Source organism: Suncus etruscus, chromosome 15 (genome assembly GCF_024139225.1).
Source record: "Suncus etruscus isolate mSunEtr1 chromosome 15, mSunEtr1.pri.cur, whole genome shotgun sequence".
NCBI lineage: Eukaryota > Metazoa > Chordata > Mammalia > Eulipotyphla > Soricidae > Suncus > Suncus etruscus.
This window is the reverse complement of record NC_064862.1, coordinates 12,334,750-12,354,225: the sequence shown is the minus strand read 5'-3', so window position 1 is coordinate 12,354,225 and position 19,476 is coordinate 12,334,750. Positions and strand designations below refer to the sequence as shown.

General features: G+C 41.1%; 1 protein-coding gene across 1 annotated transcript in view; it reads left to right on the top strand.

The window, feature by feature from the left end:
* ADAT2 (adenosine deaminase tRNA specific 2) overlaps positions 1-4,278 on the top strand; it is an 80,810-nt gene extending 76,532 nt beyond the window's left edge. The window contains exon 7 of the transcript XR_007503233.1: positions 4,210-4,278. The gene's annotated coding sequence lies outside the window, so the exon portion shown is untranslated. The remainder of the gene's footprint in view (positions 1-4,209) is intronic.
* Positions 4,279-19,476: the final 15,198 nt, after the last annotated feature.

Genomic DNA, 19,476 nt, shown 5'->3' with positions numbered 1-19,476 from the left:
CGTGGTTCTTGCAGCCAGTCATCTGCAAATCCTGATCTTGGTTTTTGGACTTACCAAAGGGTGCCAAGACTTCTGGTTTTGTCTTGTCGTTAGTTGGTAAGGTAGGCTAATCTGCTCTAAGGTCAAGATGTTCGCATTTTCCTCGTTGTCAGGATAACATGTTAGAGCTGGGCTTCGTTGTTAGTCCCGCCGTATCAAGGCTGTCCCGGATAAAGTTTGTTTCCTGCAGCTGTTGTGAAGAGCTGTGCCGTTTCTATGTCGGGGATCAAGGGTTCAAGGCTGAATGAATGGTATCTAATCACCTGAGGTCTAAGTTGATTCCACATGACATATTTTCAAGGCAGGAGATATCCCCATATTGTAGACAACTATGAGTTCCTATCTCTAGTAGACAGGAGCTCTTTTTTTTTTTTTTTTTATATGTAAGATTTCCCCTTTACTTAGTGTGCTTTGCAGGGGGAAGTGGTGCTACATTATAATGTCTGTATATTTGTGGGTGGATTGATGGGATAACCGAAACAGGTCACATACCCAAAAACGAGGGGAAAAAAAAAAAAGGGAATTAAAAAAGTATGTGCTCACCAATATATATGTAGGATAATCATTTAAAAAAGATAAATAAATAAATTAAAAACAAAACAAAACAAAAAAAATAAAAATAAATAAAAATAAAATAAGTTAGCGAAGTTTTTAAGGAAGTTTTTAAGGAACCAAAGTGATGCAGAGGACTACCTTACATTTGGGGGAGAGCAGGTAAAGAGGTGGTGTATTACAGGTTTTATGCCTATGTTGGAAGTACAGTTTTTCCCATTGTCTTTTGGGTTTTTCTTGTGGTGTGTGGGTTCCCAGGCATCTTCCTAACACATCCCCTGACCTTCTTCAGATTATTAAAAATTTGCGGCAGGGAGGTCTTGGAAGAGTTCTTGCATTGGGGATACTTTTGGACCTAGGCCCAGTTTCAAGGAACAGTCCGCGTTAGGGAGAGTTAGTAGGGAGGGCCTCACAGCATGAGTCCACAGGGGAGTTGGCTGTCTTTTCTTTCAGGAGACGAGGTGTGGGTTTATCTGGGTGTCCCCTCACCTGGGTGCAGGGTACTGGTTCGTTGGGTAGGAGGTCGATCTTGATGAATCCCATCCAGATCTCCCACCATATTAAAACTCTTCACCCTCAGTCCTTATACTATTAGGCATCAAGTCATCTTTATTTTTATAGTAATATTTTGGGGTCCAATTAATTTTTATGTGGAGGCATCATGGTGCATTTTCATTAAGATGAAGAGTAATGAGAGCAATAAAGTAAGACACCATTTCATAAAACAGCTATGGCATTGTTTTAATTTTAGCAACACGATCCAGGACATTGTAAAACACAAAAAGAACTCCCATTCCAAGTAAATGTGTCTTCCAGGGAGGAGACTGAAAGGGATATTGATAGATGATATCAGTTAGGGGAGATTTGGTCAAAGAATCAAAACACCCTGAACCAAACACTCAGGTACACTGACATGTAATTGAATGTGTTTCCCAATCCTATCAACATTCCTGTATCTAAAAATCAGGGAATCAGCACATCCCATTCTCCTTGGCTAGCTATTGCTGGAGGTTCATGAAGTAACTATACAGAAGAGGACACTCTGGTCTAAACCTTAGGAGCACCCTAAGCCTTATTAGGAACAGCTGAGGTATGAAAAGCTAAGATTTTGACATAGCTAACATTTAACTTGTTCATTTTTAAACACTTTTATTTCATTGAAACCATTGTGATTTACTGGTTTATTTATATGCTTACTCCCTTTAAACAAACTCAACTCTTACTGCCACATTTAGTACTAGCCTTGCTCTGTTTCGTAGATGTATCTCCCTTCTCTGTTCCTTCAAAGTCTGATGAACAATATAAAGTCTTTTTTTTTTGCTGCCTAAGTATTGAAAAGCTTTGAAAGCATCCATTGCTATATATGTTGTTCAAGAGACCATAGTGGTTTGAGGAACAGACAGTATGGAAACCACCTTTTTGAATATGGTACCTGTGTTCTGTATTTTGTTGTTGTTGGTCCTATGTTGCCTTCTTGGTGTCCTCTCAGTGTTGTCCAGGATGGATCTGTTTCTGATCATGAAGGGCTTTTCCTATCTTTTGTTTCAAGCTGTTTTCAGTCTTCTGGGAGTTTAAACACACTAACACAAGTTTGTTAAGATGATAATTAAAGTCACACACATACACACACCACAAAATCCTGAGAGAAGAATCAGTTATCTTTAATGTGGATCCCAAGAGATCATTAATATTTGTTTTGGGGCAACATCCAACAGTATTCAGGACTTCCCAGATTCTGCTCTCAAGGATTATATCCTAGGGAGACTCAGGGGGGTCATATGTGGCATCGGGGATCAAATTCTAGTTCATCATATACAAGGCAAGCACTCTATCCACATTTGTATTTCTTCAGTTTTGCTGGACAGTGATTTTTGACTTAGAAATTTCCTTTCTTGTTCAGTTCTTGATTTCTGGTATGTTTTACATGGATGGGAATTTTGAGTACTATAAAAAAAGATTAGAAATGGGTGTAACCCCCAAGAAAGAGAATAATGAGATTATGGCAAAGGAAATGTGGCATTTGTTTTCTATTTTGACCATAAAGGGACCCTCATTTATAGTTTTAATGTCAAGTGACTGAGCAGTAGCAGGTTGGTGGCCAAGTCTGATGGTGGAACTACTTAGGGAAATATGAAAACAGGAAATATGACTTTGTGGCCAATTACTTTGCTACCTTAAAAATGACTCATCTATTTTGGATATATTTTTTAATTGTAAGTTGAAGGAGTAATGGCAGAATAGTAGAAGATTCTAGCTTTAAGACATATATAACATATCTGCATTTCTAATTAGAGTTTCTTAAAATACAGGACTTGGGAAAGATGATAAGTATAGATCTAGTGATTTCTGACATCAGATATTGGGGATAAAAATAAACCAGTAAAACCACATGGGACTTATTTTTTAAATTCATCTGAACATTACAGAACAAGGCAGGCACTGTTGGAGATGTATCCCATTTCTGCATGATATTCTTTTAATCAGCAGGTATTGGACTTGGGACCTAGGAGCCATCAGACTTGATAAATATGAACGATTATGACACACACTGCAGCTAGTTAGGCCTTTGTTGGTGTTGACTGTGCTGCCTGAATTTCAGAAACCTCTTGTTTTGAGAAAAGTGAAATCTCATTCTGTATGTTCCAAGTGGTCTACTTGGAATAGCTTTCTGCCCTTTTAATTTTGTTATCTATCTACTGAGGAGTGCAGGGATTTTCCATTTTAAATATGTTGTGCAATTTTCATTTTTAACAGAATTGCAAACTTCATACATTTTTAGAAGAAGGAAGAAGGGTGGAGAGCCATGTTTTACTTTCAACATGTTGTCAGAAATGAGTGAGCTGCAGTCTGGAAACAGATTTTGGCTATGAAACGATGTCTTGATACCCAGGATTCTGATCTGTCACTGTGATGAGAACAGACAGATTGATTCTTCCCAAGGGTCGTGGGGCCTCGAAGGACAGCGGCTGCCTTGGAACGAGAGCTGAGATTTCCTTTTCTCCTTGCAGGCTGTGCTCACAGTGTGCTTGCCAGACTGTCTTAGGAAAGCCACTGAGAACACTCATTGCGAGATGTGGAATTCATGGTAGTTTAAATTGGATATTATTCCTGAATGCACACGTGCTTAGGAAGCTGAGTGTACATATTATGTGGGGGATTTGCTATGTGCTCTTCTGAAACAATATCTGCCCCAAACACTGCTGTCTCTTATACAAAGTCCAACATTATGTCCACGTGATAGATCCTAGGTCCATGTGAGATTGCTTATTGATCATTGTTCTATTTACTCTAAAAAATAGAGTGATTCTAGTGTCTATGTGTGATTGTATTGAAAGTTTTGTTTTTTCTTTCCTTCCTCTTGTTCTGTTTTACTTCCAGCTCTGTAATTAACATGCACACACACACACACACACACACACACACACACTTCACATTTCAGTTGCAGTTCTTTTTGGGGTATGGAGTGGTCCAAAGACTTATCTGTGATGCTCACACACATCCGTTTTGGTGTCCTAGTAAGCACACACTTTGTTGTGATCCTAACTGGTAGCAGAAATGAAGACAATTCATAGGGTTCCATTGGCCTCTACACTTTCTTCTTTCCTGCTTTTCTTGTAGTTAAAAAGCCCAGAGGGGGAGAACATGACAGTGTGTGATTTATCATTGAATTAAATCTCACCTCAATGATCAAGCCGAATTGTGAAACCAGGTTCAGAAAACCAGGTGGAGCATGTGGGTGAAAAGCTGCTACAAGAAGTCCTCAGACTCCCCCTCCTGGTATCTGCAATGGAAAAGACCCACCACCTAGAGGTCACCTTCTTTGAAAGACAACATCTACAGAGGTCACAGCTATGAAGACTGGACCATGAGCCTGGAGGGAAGTTGTGGATCCTAGCTGGTGGGTCACCACAGTTGACTTCTTGGAATGTTATAATGCCACACCATTTGTTTTGCTTTGAAAATAATTAAAAGGGAGAAATGTTCAAGAGAGAAAATACAGGAGGTGGTTCACTTCTCTTCCATGTGACCCCATTTGATTGTTGGCACACTTATGGTCCCCTCATCATGGACTGACTCCTGAGCACAGAAAACAGAACAGCCCCTGTGTGTGATGGCTGGGTGTGGCCCTAAACTCTGTTCCCTATCCATCTCCATCCCATCATTTTATTTGACAATCTTTTATGTGTCTTTTTCAGACAGAGAAAAAGGGTGGTATTGTAGGGTCCTCTGATTAAGAGTCACAGAATCTTAGCTATAACTTGGAAATGACCATAGTCACTGTAGAGCCAGAGTGGACCTGTTTTGCTAATGAATGCTTAGTAGGGACATCATATAGCTTCTCTCAACTTCCAGCTGTTCCACACTAGTTAATTTTCATTCAGATTACTCAGAATTAGTCACATTTTATGGCAGATTAAAAAAGAGTTTGTTAGTTGACTAACAAACTGAATCTTTCCTTCTTTTTATCCCCAGCTAAACTGTTGACTTTGTAGCACAGAGCTGTCTTGGTTTTTTTCACTTAAAAAGGGTAAATTAAATAAATTGGAATGGAATTTTAAGAAGACACAATTTTGTGAGACATTTTGAGGCACTCAGAAAGGAGCACACTTGTTTTTCTATCAAGTGGTTGGTTAATAGAGATTAGACTTGCTCAAATTCATAAAGGGACTTGTAAAAGGGTCATGAACTCTGGTCGTGATTTTAACAGGAGCTGCAGTATGCAATGGGATAGATGGACAAGTTCCAGTTTTCACTGAATGTGGTAGTAATGGGTGGGCTTAGAACACAAGATGTGATTGGGACTACAGCCTCAAAAGGGAGCTGGTTTTTTAATTCCAGCTCAGCCACTTATTTGTGGTCTTGGTCATGTGACTTAACATCATTATAGATCACAGTAGTGAATCACATTTTCATGCTATGAGTGGAACAAGAGTAGCGCCCTTGTTCGGTAATTATAAAAGTTAAATGAGCGCATCACTTTGATTGTGAATCAGGTAAAGTCAGTGTAGGGCAGAGAGATAAGAAAAAAGATTTATTAATAAGAGGTTGGGAAGATGATGTTAAATAGCTATCAAAAATTATAATTCTTTGTATAATTAACATCAGATTTAATTTGGGGTGGCAGGGAAGCACAAAATTAGACTCAGGGGCCCAAGGGCCATTTCCAGTGCCAACTGGGCCGGTGGTTTATTTTGAGGCCCCATGGATACTCAGGCCATTTAATGCTTAGGGTTACTTGGCATTACTCTGGTGATGCTTAGAGATCTTCAGGGCTGTGCCTGGCAATGCTCAGGGTACATATGGAGTTGGAGTTTGAACCAAGATCTACTGCATCTAAGATTTGTGTAAAGCCCACATGTATCTTTCTGGTCCCTAAATTATGCTGTTTTTACAAAATCTCTTTGACATTCTTATATATTTAGGGTGTATCACCTTCTTTCCCAACCCTTGCAGTTCAGGATAAACCAAGGCATCTTCTCCAAGGACAGTATTTCATTATTTTAAAAGTTGGTTGGTAGATTAATAAACTTGACCCTTTTTCTTTGTGCTATTGTTGCATTAACTAGGGATGAATGTGTTTGGTTGTGGTACTTTGAACATGTGATTGTGGTGTTCATTGGAGAAGATATGCTCATGCACATTCTGAGTGAGGTCTTTATGGGCACTTATGTTCCTCCTACGTGATGGCATTTCTGGTCATGATCTTCACATAGCACAGGCTGCAGTTCTCCCTAAGCCTAGAATATTTTAACTATAGTGTTCTCTCATACACACCTGGCTAAGCATCTGAGATTTTTTTTTTTTTTTTTTGGTTTTTGGGCCACACTCTGCAGTGCTCAGGGGTTACTCCTGGCTGTCTGCTCAGAAATAGCTTCTGGCAGGCTTGGGGGACCATATGGGACACCGGGATTTGAACCAACCACCTTTGGTCCTGGATCGGCTGCTTGCAAGGCAAACGCCGCTGTGCTATATCTCTGGGCCCGCATCTGAGATTTTATACTCTGTGACAGCAGCAAGGATCCCAAGAAGTATAGCCACAAACTTTCACAAGGCACCTATCAGCAGCACTGAATTTATGGACTCATGTTTGAAAGGCATGTACTTCCAGCCATGGAACCATGTGGGAAGTCCACATATTTGTTCCATTTTAGAGTTTTTGGGTTACACTTCCATTTTTAAAAGTTTGTGAGACAGTGGCCAGAATGATAGTACAGTGCCTTGCATGCAGAGGACTTGGGTTCAATCCCGGGCATCCCATATGGTCCCTCAAGAACCTCTAAGAATAATTTCTGAAGACAAAGCCTGAGCACTGCCAGTTTTGGTCCAAAACAAAAACAGACAAAATAAACCCCAAAAGCTTCTCCATCATGTACTAGTGAAATATTCAGAAATTGTAAATGTTTATACCTAAATTATATCCAAGAATCAATTATAAAGATTTCCAGTTATAAAATAAGGTAATTTATGAATGTTGTAGCAGATAGTATAGTGACTATTATTTATATGATCTGTGATATATATATATATATATATATATATATATATATATATATATATGCCTGCTAAAGGGCCCATAAAATAGTAAAACACTTAAGGTGCTTATCTTGCATGTGGTAGACCCTTGTTTGATCACCATATATAGTCTTCTATCAGGAGTGGTCGTTGAGCATAGTGCCACTAGTAAGTCCATGGCACAGCCAGTTGTGGGTCCCAAATCAAACAAGTTGCTAAAGTAGAACTTAATTGTTTTCATCAAAGGCAGAGAAAGAGAGAGAGAGAAGGCTGAAAGAGAGAGAGGAGAGAGAAGAAAAATAGTAAATATGATGTTATATTAATCAACCTGGTCAAGAAATCTTTCTGTAATTCAAATGAATATCATGCCATCACAGTATACAATTTAAAAATCTTCACAATTACATTTTTAAGTACAAGTCAATAAATCAGTGGGAAAGAAATTACAACACATGGTTCTATCTGATCTTAAATGGAGGCACAGAAGACATTTTTAGCCCTGAGGAAGGATTTATTGTTCTTATTACTCTCCCTAATTTCCAATGAAACTTCCATCAAGTGTGTGAATTCTGCCTGTGTCCACAGAAGAGATATGGAACTTGGAATAAGACTTCTGGGCCAGTGGAAAAAGTTATTAGATCTCACTATGGTCACCATGTAAAAGCAGCTTAGAAGAGCCCAAGGCTGGTGCTAGCACCTTGTGCTTGGGGGTTTTGGCCTGTGCTGCCATGCAGGCCAGCCTAGAAATACTCCTTCCATAAGGATCTTTTCTTCAAATTCTTTTTCTCCTCCTCTTTCTCCTTTCCCACTTTACCTGAGAAGCCTCAAATTTCCCTATATCCCTCTCACCAGGGATGTTATTTCTACCTTTAATTCTAAGCTGAAGAAGCAGCACTGGTCTTGTGGAGGAGGTGAACTCAGGACAAGCTCTTTGCCATAATTCTGAATTTCTTAGTTTTTTTTTTTTTTTTTTTTTGTGTAAGCCAGATTCTTAATGCTATTTTAATGCAGTTGCTTTGTGTGTGAATAATATGCTCTTTTTGCCAAACCTCAAGGCCTGGAACTAAGATCTCATAAAAATGCCTAGCGTCCAAAGCTAATAACTGTTATTCAGCTGTTATGGAATAAGGTCTGAAATGTTTCAGATTGACGCTGTTGTCAGTAGGGCAGTAACACCATTAAGTGTGGCCAAAGCCTCAGATGTCTGAGACTCAGGAAATGAAGTGTCCTAACATCCCAGGGGGAAGCACAAGGGACCTCACCATGTAGAAGAGAGGAATAGATTTGGGGCTGGGAAACCAGGGTGACATTCTTGAGGCTAGGCAAGTGGTAAGGCCAACAATCAAACCCATATTCTCAAAAATCACTAGCTATGTGCCCCATCATTTGAGCATCATCCTAAACCCTTTCTGTTATCATTGTTTCAAATCCATACTACTGGCTTCTGGCAATAACTTTCCCTCATGTTACCGCCCATATTACCGAAGATGAATGGTGAAAACCATGTTCTTACCATTTTCACCAGACTCTTGGATCACCACCAACATTGAGCCAACATTTCCTGTGTGCATACACAAGTTTGTCTCATCTGCAGGGTGTGTGGAAAAATAACTGCCCGATTGGAAAGGTGGTTAAGAGTGTGGATCCTCACCAGTTTATGGGCTGAGAATTCTAGGTTGTTCTCAAAATGGAGGTAGGTGGTTTCCACACCATTATCCCTCCCTCCACCCCCACAACTGAAAATCCAGCAGTTCCCACCCACACCCACCATTTTGCTGGCAGAGAAACAGCTAGCTCCACAACTAGACTCAAAAAGAATAAGATGCCTCTGAATTTCCCCAGGTAAACTGGTCTGGGTTGAAAACTTCTGGGAACGCAGAGGGGGTACATTCCCCTTTCTGCCTGAAGGCAAAGCAACCTACAGCCACACCCGGTACCCCTCAACTAGAAATGGCCCAGATCCACAATTTGAACCTCATTAAACTATCAAAACACCAAATTTTTGCAACTTCACAGCTTCTGGACTGCTCAAAATCTCTAACTTTCATTGTATTGTCTGCCCAGTAGGACCACAGCAAATATGATGGGGGAAGTTGCATAGAAGATCACCGGACCTTGGGGCCAGAGAGGTGGCATGGAGCATTAAGGCATCTGCCTTGCTGGCGCTAGTCTAGGACAGACCCGGGTTTGATCCCCCAGAGTTCCATATGGTCCCCCAAGCCAGGAGCAATTTCTCAGTGCATAGCCTAAGCGTCACCGGGTGTGGCCCAAAAAACAAACAAGCAAACAAACAAAACCACCAAATTCAATGAACCTAAATAATAACAAAGAAGACTCACTCAACTAGCACCAACTGGGCTGGATTTACATTCCAGTAAATCCTCCGTCAGTGATGTTAGTAACACCATTGAGAGACATAACAATGATCATAAAATGACTTTTATTGATCTGTATTTTAATAATTTCATTTGCCTTTTGTGTTAACAAACAAGATGTAGTAAATTTGTGTGTTACTGCTAAGGGGGGCATGTTGGGGAATTGGGGAAGAAGCAAGTGACCTTCATTGGTGAAGGGAAGGTCACACTGGTGGTGAAATTGATGGAAACATGATGCCTAAACAACGACATTATGAACAACTTGGTAAATCACAGAGTCAAAATAAAATAAATAAATAAATAGCATAGTCCATCAAACTAGAAGTCTTGTGCTGGCTTAGAAAGAGTATTCCTGGGAAGTAGAATAGTACTTGATTTTTCATTCTTTTTTTTTTTTTTTTTTTGGTTTTGGTTTATGAGTCACACCCAACTGTGCTCAGGGGTTACTCCTGGCTTTGTGCTTTGTGCTCAGAAATCACTCCTGGCAGGCTCGGGGTACCATATGGGATGCCAAGATTCGAACCATCCTGGATCGACTACTAGAAAGGCAAACACTCTACCGCTGTGCTATCTCTCTGGCCCCATGATTTTTCATTCTTTTGACATATGAGTGAATGTGCATTGTCAAGGTACTTTGGCACAGGTAAACATCAGAGAGTGTGAATTTGTTTCAGAAAACCAAGGGTTCGGAAGAACCTCACACCTACTAACTACTAAAGCTTGTGTGGGAGAGAGCAGTAACTGAGTCTGAGAGGCCTAGTCTGTGCAGTGCCAGATGAGTGCAACGGAGTCCAATGGGAACCATATCTCCTATCACCCTCTGAGTTCAGGTCATTATCACCTCTTGTCTGGAGTGCCCCTGTGAGAAGTCTTTCTGTTCCCAGACTACAGACAGTGGGGATCATAACATTGACTGGTAAGTGCCATTCTTGACATGATATTTTTTGCTTGTTGTTTTTTTGTGTGTACTTTGTGATACTCTGGTCTTACTCTAGACTCTGCACTCAGAAATCATTCATGAGGTTGAGAATCAAACCCGGGCTGTTTACATTCAAATCAAAATGCTGGGAACACTTTATGGTATGACGCTCAAATAAAGAATGGGGTGTTATAGGTGTAGTTAGTTTATTTTTATTTATTTTCTGGGGATGCCAGTCCTGGAAGTATTTGCAAAATTGTGCCTCAGCCTAATGTACAACTTCTTGGTCTATTGGAACTTAGGTGCTGAGTTTTCATCTTTATTTCCTCTTGTTTTAAAGTGTGATTAATGTAATGGACACTCCTAATTCAACCTAGCTGGCATCTCTTCAAAAAGAACACTGGGTAGGACCAGGGAGATAGCTCAAGCAGTAGAGCATATGCCCAGTATGGGTGAGACACTGTGTTTAATTACTAGCAACTCACAGCTCCCCCAACCATTCTTGGGCCCCAAACACTATGAGACCTGAGCTATGGGCCTTCAGACCTGTACTACCTGTACTACCAGATTGTTCATTGCCAGGAATAACTCCTGTAATTTTTTCCAAATTCCACCATATTAGGTAACGTGCATAGAGAACTGATGAGGTGGAGATCATGCAGGAGCATCTCTGTGCTGAGAGACTTGGACCAACCCTTCAAAGCCTCAGATGAACCTAAGCTTCTCAACACCTGAGTCCAGACTTATACCCTCTGGACCTGGCAAAAAGGACACTTGTGCTGTTGAAACTCCCCAGAGTGGCATTCTGTTCCAGAAGCCCTAGAAAACGAGCACATCCGATTTCTTCTAACTCTTTCAAATGAGCCCCTCTAAGTAAAGAGTTTGATTGTGTACAAGCAGCCCTGAAACAGCTCCCGATCCACAAATAGCTGGATCCGCACGAATGGCAGGCCCAGGTGGCGGTTAGTCATCCCAGTCAACAGCCAATTTTAGCTTCCAACAACCCCCACTCCCTGGGTATTCCAAGAACTTCACCCAATGTGTAGGGGAGGTGGCCCCTCTCAGCAAGCCCCCCACAGCAGGGAGAATGTGAGATGAGGGGCAAACAGGTGCAGAAGAAGCAGCTGAGAAGGAACCCGAGACTTGGAGGAGGTGGGTGGGGTAAAAGCCACAGAAGAGGAGGGAGAATTGAGAGCAAATGGAGGCCAAGAGCCAGGTTTCTTCTGGAAGCCAGCTCCCTGCCACAGGAGGTCAGTGCAGGTTGTAAGGCAGCCAAGATGTCAGGGAGGAATTCCCCCCATTTTTACCCCCACCCCAAGTTCTCCTGCTACATTTGACTGAAGTCTCTAATAAGCAATTCTTCCAAATTTCTTCTGACTGAAGTTCAGCGTATGTTGAGCTAAAGAAACACCAGGATCATAATTACGGTTATTATAGGGAGTTGTATGCCCATCACCACAGCATCTGGCTGTAATCACATGCTTAATGGAATGCAAGATGATCCACGGCTCATAATGGGCATTTTCTGTGCCAGGCAGCCACCAAGTGCCCACCCTCCCCTTAGGAGCCCAACAGAACAGATGTTTTTGGAAGGAGAAGATGTGTGTGCTGTCTGAAGGGCCAGCAGTCTCTGGACAGTGCTCCTGGTCAGTTCCACAACCAGGTTTGAGCCCTCTTACGTACCTCACCAGCCAGTTAAGAAAAGTGGTACCTTTCATCTGTCCCCAACATTAGGTGGCAAGGTAGTGGCATATGCACTTAAGGGGTTAAGTCCATTAATCCTCACTTATTAACCATACTGTTTCTCACAGAGTGAAAGGTGGTAACAAATGTGAACCCCAGTTTACTTTTGTGATATCCAGCTTCCTTCCTCAGCAACTCAGAGGCTCCAGCATTCTCAGAGGCAGAATAGTAATCCTTCCACTTAAACAGTCCTTGTGCAGTGCAGTCAACAGGGGTGACCCTAACAACGTGCTATAAACTGGAAGTCTTATAGTACAGCCATTGTTTTCTCGAAGGTTCTGAGCCTGAGAAGTTCAAGATCAGATGCAGGCAGATTTGGTTTTTGGCAATTTGCTTCCTGGCTGGTAAAGGTCTGCCTTGGCCTTTTTGATGTGTCCTGTTATTATGTGATGGAGGTAGGAAGCCCAGGGGTCTCTGCTTATTTTTGTGGATTTGGAGTGGAAGGGTGGACTAATTTGGGCTACCCTCAAAGGTGCTCAGCATCTGTTCCAAACTTTTAGTGGACCCTAGTGCTATTGGGGTTGATATGCAAATTGGGGATCAAACAGAAGTCATTCTGAACTTCTGTAAAATTTTTCTGCCTCATCAATTTCTCCAAAGCACTGACCCATGGAAGCCAGTCCCGTCATCTACACTGCAGCATCTTCCATGTATCCTCTCTCCTAATACTATCATTTTGGAGGGAGGTCTTCAACATAAGAGGATGGGACTCAACTTTTTGTTTAGAATAATGTTTAAACTTGCTCCTCTTTTCTGGGGTACTCACTTCTTTCTTTATACTTTTACTTTTCAGAGCCTAGAAACTTTGTGACTGGAGCCCAGTGGGAGGGCACTTGCCTTGCCAAAGATTGACCTCAGTTTATCTCTAGCACCCAAATTCCCCTACAGATAGACTAAGAGTGACCCCTGAGTGTAGAGCCAGGTGTAAGCCCTGAGCACTGCCAAAACAAACAAAAAAAGCCAAAAATTTTAGAGTCACAGGTACCTGAAGATTCCCCCCCACTCTAAAAGCTACCACTTTGGTAAGCCCTGTTGTGAGTCATGTTAGGTTCTGATTATAATAAGGTCTTAGCTCATGTTGACTCCCTCTCTCCCCCCCTCTTTCCCTCATTCCCTCTCTCCCTTCCTTCATCCCCCTCTCCCTTTCTCTCCACCTCCCTCTCCCCCTCTCTCCCTTCTTCCCTCCCTCTCTTCCTTCCACCCTCCCTATTTCCCTCCCTCCTTCTCCCCCTTCTCTCTGTCTCCCTTCTTTCCTTCTCCTATCCCTCCCTCCTTCCCCCCCTCTCTTTCTCCCTCCCAAAAACTTCCAAAGATCATTAAAAGCAACATTTCCCCCACCCTGTGGTCTACTTAAGTTTTGCTTCTCCACATTTGGAGTTCCTGGGTGGGTCCCAGCAGTGGAGAAGAGTCTCATACCTGGTGTGGTATGAAGGACGGATCAGAGGAACAGAGCAAGGATTTCTCTCTTGGTGAGGGGGTGATGGTGCAAGGGATTGAATTTCCAAGGCAGGTAGACCACCACAGAACCATACCCTGGGACCCAGGATCAGGGCTACTATGATCCTAGAATCATATTGCTTCATCATACCGTCTCTCACATTTACTGTTTTGACTATTCCCAAACTTAAATTCCGACTGACAGTCTTCTTATTGTTCCTGCATTGCCATGAACTCAATCTCTGTATTTCTCTTATTCTGGTTTTTGATAGGTGTCTTCCCCTGTGTAACTAAACTTTCTCATCTCTGTAATCAATTTCATGTCCAAACTGTGAACCAAAGTGGGCCTCTCTACCTTTATGTGGATCATAGTGAAGTTTTACTGTCCCTTTGCTCCCTCTCCCTAATTTCTGTAAACACATGCCAACTATGCTACTGATTGGTTTAGGTGGTACTACCCCCACTCTTCTACTGACTAGTCTTTCTCTTTCACCCAATCCATCAGGTTCTTCAGGATTTTCTCTCAAAGTGTTGCATCTTCCAGAAAAGAAGATGAGCCTTTAGGGCAGAGTTCAGGGATTTTCAATTAGAAATCCTCCTCCTCAAACTCAGCTATTTTTTTTGAACAAGTCTAATTTAATTAATAGATAATTTAATGCTTGCCTGTGTGTGAATTGTGAGTTTAACAATACTCACATATTTAAAATTACAAATTGCAAGATGCTAAGAATTAATAGAGCTTTCTAGAGTAAATCCAGGCCATTTCTGCTTAGGACAGCAAATTTAGAACAGTGTTGTCAGCAGAGGCAATAGCTCTCAAAGTGCTTGGGAACATCCTTCACATGTATAACACTCCCAAAATTCTATTCCCACTCTGCATGGTACCCCCAGCACTTGGAGTTGCCCAGAAAGTATTTGAGCACTGCAGGGGAGGCCACAGTAAAATAAAATAGAACTCAGATGTTGTTCTGTCTCTGGACATGTTTCCTAATGTCACAAGAAGAGTTCACAGAACATCTATTTTTGCCAGTTGTCTATTGTAATCCTTATTTTGTCATCAAATTAATATATTTGCTTTAAAGTTATCTTTCCAACAATTGTTATATAATCATTTTATATGAAGTCATAATTTCAGGAAGTTCTACTATATATTGATTTATTTTACTTGTAAACAACAACCACCACCACACAAGCCAAAAAGCCAAACCCTATAGTCTAATGTCCCAAAGGTTCATTGATTCAATCTGTTTCAGACAAATATGCCTTCTCCAAACATAGGGTGACCATATGTCCAGTTGGCCAGGAACAGTGCTGATGTCCATATTTTACCCTGTGTAATGTCAATGAGAACATCTCAAAAGTGTTCCAGTTTGGATAATTAATCATAAAACTCAATATCAGTTGGTAGTTTAAACTGAAGTAATTGAGAGGTCTTTTTGAATATGTGTTCAGAGGGATTTAAATATAAAGTATCTCTATCTTTCCTGAGAGGCAGGAATAGAAATTTTATCTTTAGGCAATTTATCTTTAGGCATAAACTGTGTTTCTCATGAATGGTCACAGTACCTCCCAAAGGAACTTCCCTGCTCTCAGCATACCCCCATCCAATTAGCCCAGCTTTTACTATGCCCTTCCTCTCCTAATTAAGACCTTTTAGTGGTTTCCCACTCACCACAGGGTTTTTTAGTTAGATTCCTATTGTGGCTTACAACACTCTTCTTTATTTTATCTCCTTTTCTGTCTCCTAACTCATCTCCTGTCACTGATGATGTTGATGGCCTGACCAGAGTCTCTCAATATGCCCATATCCTAATTATTGCAGATAATGTATTAAAAGAGAGAGAGATTTTGTAGAGTTGATTCAGCTAAGAATTTCGAGGTGAGGAGATTAACCTACAATTATCCTTGTGAGGACTGATGCATTACCTAGACCACTATGAGAACAAATCAGGAAGGTCAATGAGGGAATAATTGAGAGAAAAGGTAGAGACCTGGTGACAGACACACAGATGCAGTCATTTTTCTTTGGTTCTAAAGGAAAGAGCCACAAGCCAAGGTACAAAGACCAACAGAAGGTGGAAAAGCAAGGGTGAATACGGGCATCACCTTCAGAACCCCCAGAAGGTTGGAGCCCTGCCAATATTATGAGTTTAACCCCACAAGACTGTGCTCAGACTTCTAATCTCTAGAATTGTAAAGAGAATAGTTATATTGATGGGAGCCACTACATTCAATTCTAATGAGTTACAGCATCCATAAGAAACAATTCATCCTCTTCACTGCTTTAAATTCTGGCAACACTCATCTGTCTGACGCTCCCCACCCACACCATTTCCTTTCTTGCCTCTGCTATTTTGCTGCCATCTCTGCTGCCCAGAAAGCCCTTTCCCTCCCTCCCACCTTCCTTTCCCACTCCTATCTACCCATATGACTCAGTTTGGGATTCACACCACAGCAATTTCGCTGACCTCAACACCTACATAGCTTGGGCAGAGTCTGTACCTTTTCTCTGGCTCCCAGGATCTCATTCAGATTTCTTCAGCATCTCTGTGACCACAGTGTCTAAAATTATCTACCTCACTAGCCTCCAACAAAGTTTAAGAAGGATGTGAAATGTTTGTTTTTTTTTTATTTCTATTTCCATATTCTTCAGGAGGTGCACACTAATTATTTGAAGGATTGACTGGAAATAAGCAGCGAAAGAATTTAAAGACTAGAGCAAATATTTCTTGAATTGCTGGTGTTTGTTGCCTCTTTTAGGAGCAATTTGAAGAATTTAATTTGTTCAATATTGTGCTATATGTGTCTTCTTAAAAGGAACGTGATTTGCTGCCTATTTGGAGTGATCATGGGAATCAAAATCAAAGTGCTTTCTGTAATCTTGGCCCAGTAAAGAAATGTTTTGTATTAGAGGAAGCTTTCAAAGTTTGTGAACTTGAACTTCATGCTTAAGGGTCTATGCTCCATTGACCAATTGTGTGAAGTTCATGTGACTAAGTGCCTGCTGTTTGTCTAACCAGACTGAACCTCTTCTCAGCTGGGTTTTCCCTTGTTGACACCTTCACTCGGCCATCTTCCTTCTCTGAGTTCTTTCTCAGTTTTCTTGTTTACCTATTTCAGCTGATTGATCTATTGAGGCTCAGCTCTAAAAGTGTCCTGAATCTGTGTTGGCCATTTCACAGTTTAGATCAGAATGTATAAATAAGTTAGCTCTCTCTCTTATTACAGAAAAGCAGTTGAAGATCAATTTCCTCCAGGATGAAGCCAACAACATCTTTCTCTACAAAAGAGAACCCATTTTCTGAGGAAAACAAGCATATATCTTCCGAATGGTGGTAAATCTGCTCTATAGACTCCTGCACATTCTCCTGTGTATATTCTGTTGCCCATTATGGAAATTTCTTCTCCTCTTTACCTTCTTTGTAACTGGGCGATTATCCTGCTGCTCCCCGGGTACTATAATTTGCATTGCAATATGAGGCTCCATCTGATGCTTGCAAATTATGGGCCCAGGGCTGAAGCTCTGATGTGGGAGTTGCTTCCACATAAGTCAGAAGAAGTTACATATACATGAGTACAGCATTGGGAATAAAAAACCTCTTTTCATAATCACAATTTAATATTTAAAAATAAAATCTCAGTTACAGAAAAAATAATAGGAAGCAGGCCTACCATAAAAAGAAGAGGAGAACTGAAATGAAGTGCTCTCATAAAAGTTTCATAAAATGCAACCACATACTTACTATACACTTGAGAGCAATGCCATAAAATTTCTTCACAGGAAGAGGCAATGTTCCCTTGATCTCCTTTCTTGTTCGACAAGGATTTGTTCTGAATTCTAAAATCTCTACAGGTGAATGTGCACAGACACCATTGCAGTTGAGAAGGAAGAAGTTACAATTACTGGGATGGGAAGATGGGAAAAGAGAAATAAACTTCATCCAAGGGAAATCAGAGAGCACAGGTATCAGAGGATGAGAATTTTCATATAGTTGTAGTCCTCCTAATTCAGGTTTAAAAATGTTTTTTGTTATTAGTAGTTGAGTAGTAAGCATGCCAGATTTCAACACCAATCCCACCACGAATGTCAACTCCCTCAGCCATTATACCTATAACCTATCATTTCCCTAACTCAACCCCCATTAATTCAGGATTTTATCAGAATACATAGCTTCTGTCCATCTTGAATTAGGAGAAAGCATATTGTGTTTAGGAAGAGAAGTTTTTCTCAAGGCAAGAAGACCTAGAAATTAGTGTCTATCTACTAGAGACCTAATTGCTTGCTAATTCTTTATGAAGACTTCTGTGTTTTTTTTTCCTGTTTATTATGTTGTTCAAATGAGGAGATCTTCAAAATATCTCCTACATTGAATGTTCTGATTGTGTTGCCCTATGCTTATTGACATGGTAGAACTGGTCACTAGTCATGTAACTACCGAGGCAAAATCATGACATGGAGAATACTATTTTGTTTTGTTTTTGTTTTGTAGGCCACATTGAGTGACACTTAGGGGTTACTCCTGGCCATGCACTCAGAAATCGCTCCTGGCTTGGGGGGACCATATGGGATGCTGGGGATTGAACCACAGTCCATCCTAGGTTAGCTCCTACAAGGCAGACACCAGCTTTTAAGCCGCCTCTCTGGCCCTGAGAATACTATTTAAGCATAGATTTTTGTTTGTTTTTGTTTTCTTGGGTCACACCCAGCAGCACTTAAGGGTTACTCCTGGCCCTATGCTCAGAAATCGCTACTGGCAGGCCCAGAGGACCATATAGAATTCTGGGATTAGAACCACGGTTCTTCTGCATGCAAGGCAAACACCCTACCTCTATGATATCTCTAGATGTAAAATAAAAATATATCCACAAGTTGGTGAGACTGCCCTAAGCACTGTGTTTCTAACCCCTTAAGCAAATGAGTTTAATAAAGTAGGGTGGTGGTAGAGAAATAAATCCAAGCCAATCTCTCTCTCTTTCTCTCTCTCCTCCCCCCAAAGACACTTTATTCAAAACAATTCTCAATACCAGAAGGGGGAAGGTCAAGTCAAATAAAAAGTAATTATTCAATGGGCTTTTAAATACCAAAAGAAGAGGTTAGGGGAAAATGGAAGTTGGAAGAAAACCTTTGTTTAAGCTTTTACCTAGATTCACCTTACATATTGGTAAACATAAAGGAAAGAGTAAGACATCAAATCCAGGACCTGGTAGTTGTCTTATTTCTGTTTTATTCATCTGGGCAAAATGCATTGTTTCTATTCTACAAAAACTTTAATGGAGTCCTTTTTTTTTTTGGTAGAAAAAGTGTCTCCAGGTCAGGGGCCTGAGCAGTTGTGCAGCAGTAGGGTAGGAAGTTTGCCTTGCACACAGCTGACCTAGGATGAACCATGGTTTGATTCCCCCAATGTCCTCTATAATCCCCCAAGCCAGTGTAGATTTCTGAGTGCATAGCCAGGAGTAACCCCTGAGCACCACTGGGTATGGCCCAAAAACCAACAAAAAAAAGTGTCTGCATGTCTGTATTGTAAGGCTCGGTAGTCTAGATGCTGCTCCGATGCAGAGAAATGAAGAGACAGTCACTTAGGCAAAAGCTCAAGTGGGTTCTTTATTCTGGCAGGCCAGGGTCCAGTGCCAGTCCATAACCGAACAGAGGCAAAGGACCACGTGGCTTTCTTTGTTTATCCTTATATACCATAAGAAGGGGAGGGGGGAGAGGAGGTAGGAATGACTTCCTTATAAGGTCATAACATTCGCTGAGATATTTTAACGTAATAAAAGTTCCTTATAAGGGCATGACATCCACTGAGGTAATATGAGTTCTTTATAAGGGCATGACATCTGCTGAGGTAATACGAGTTCCTTATAAGGGCATGAGCTTAAGGTTAGTATAAACTTCCTCTG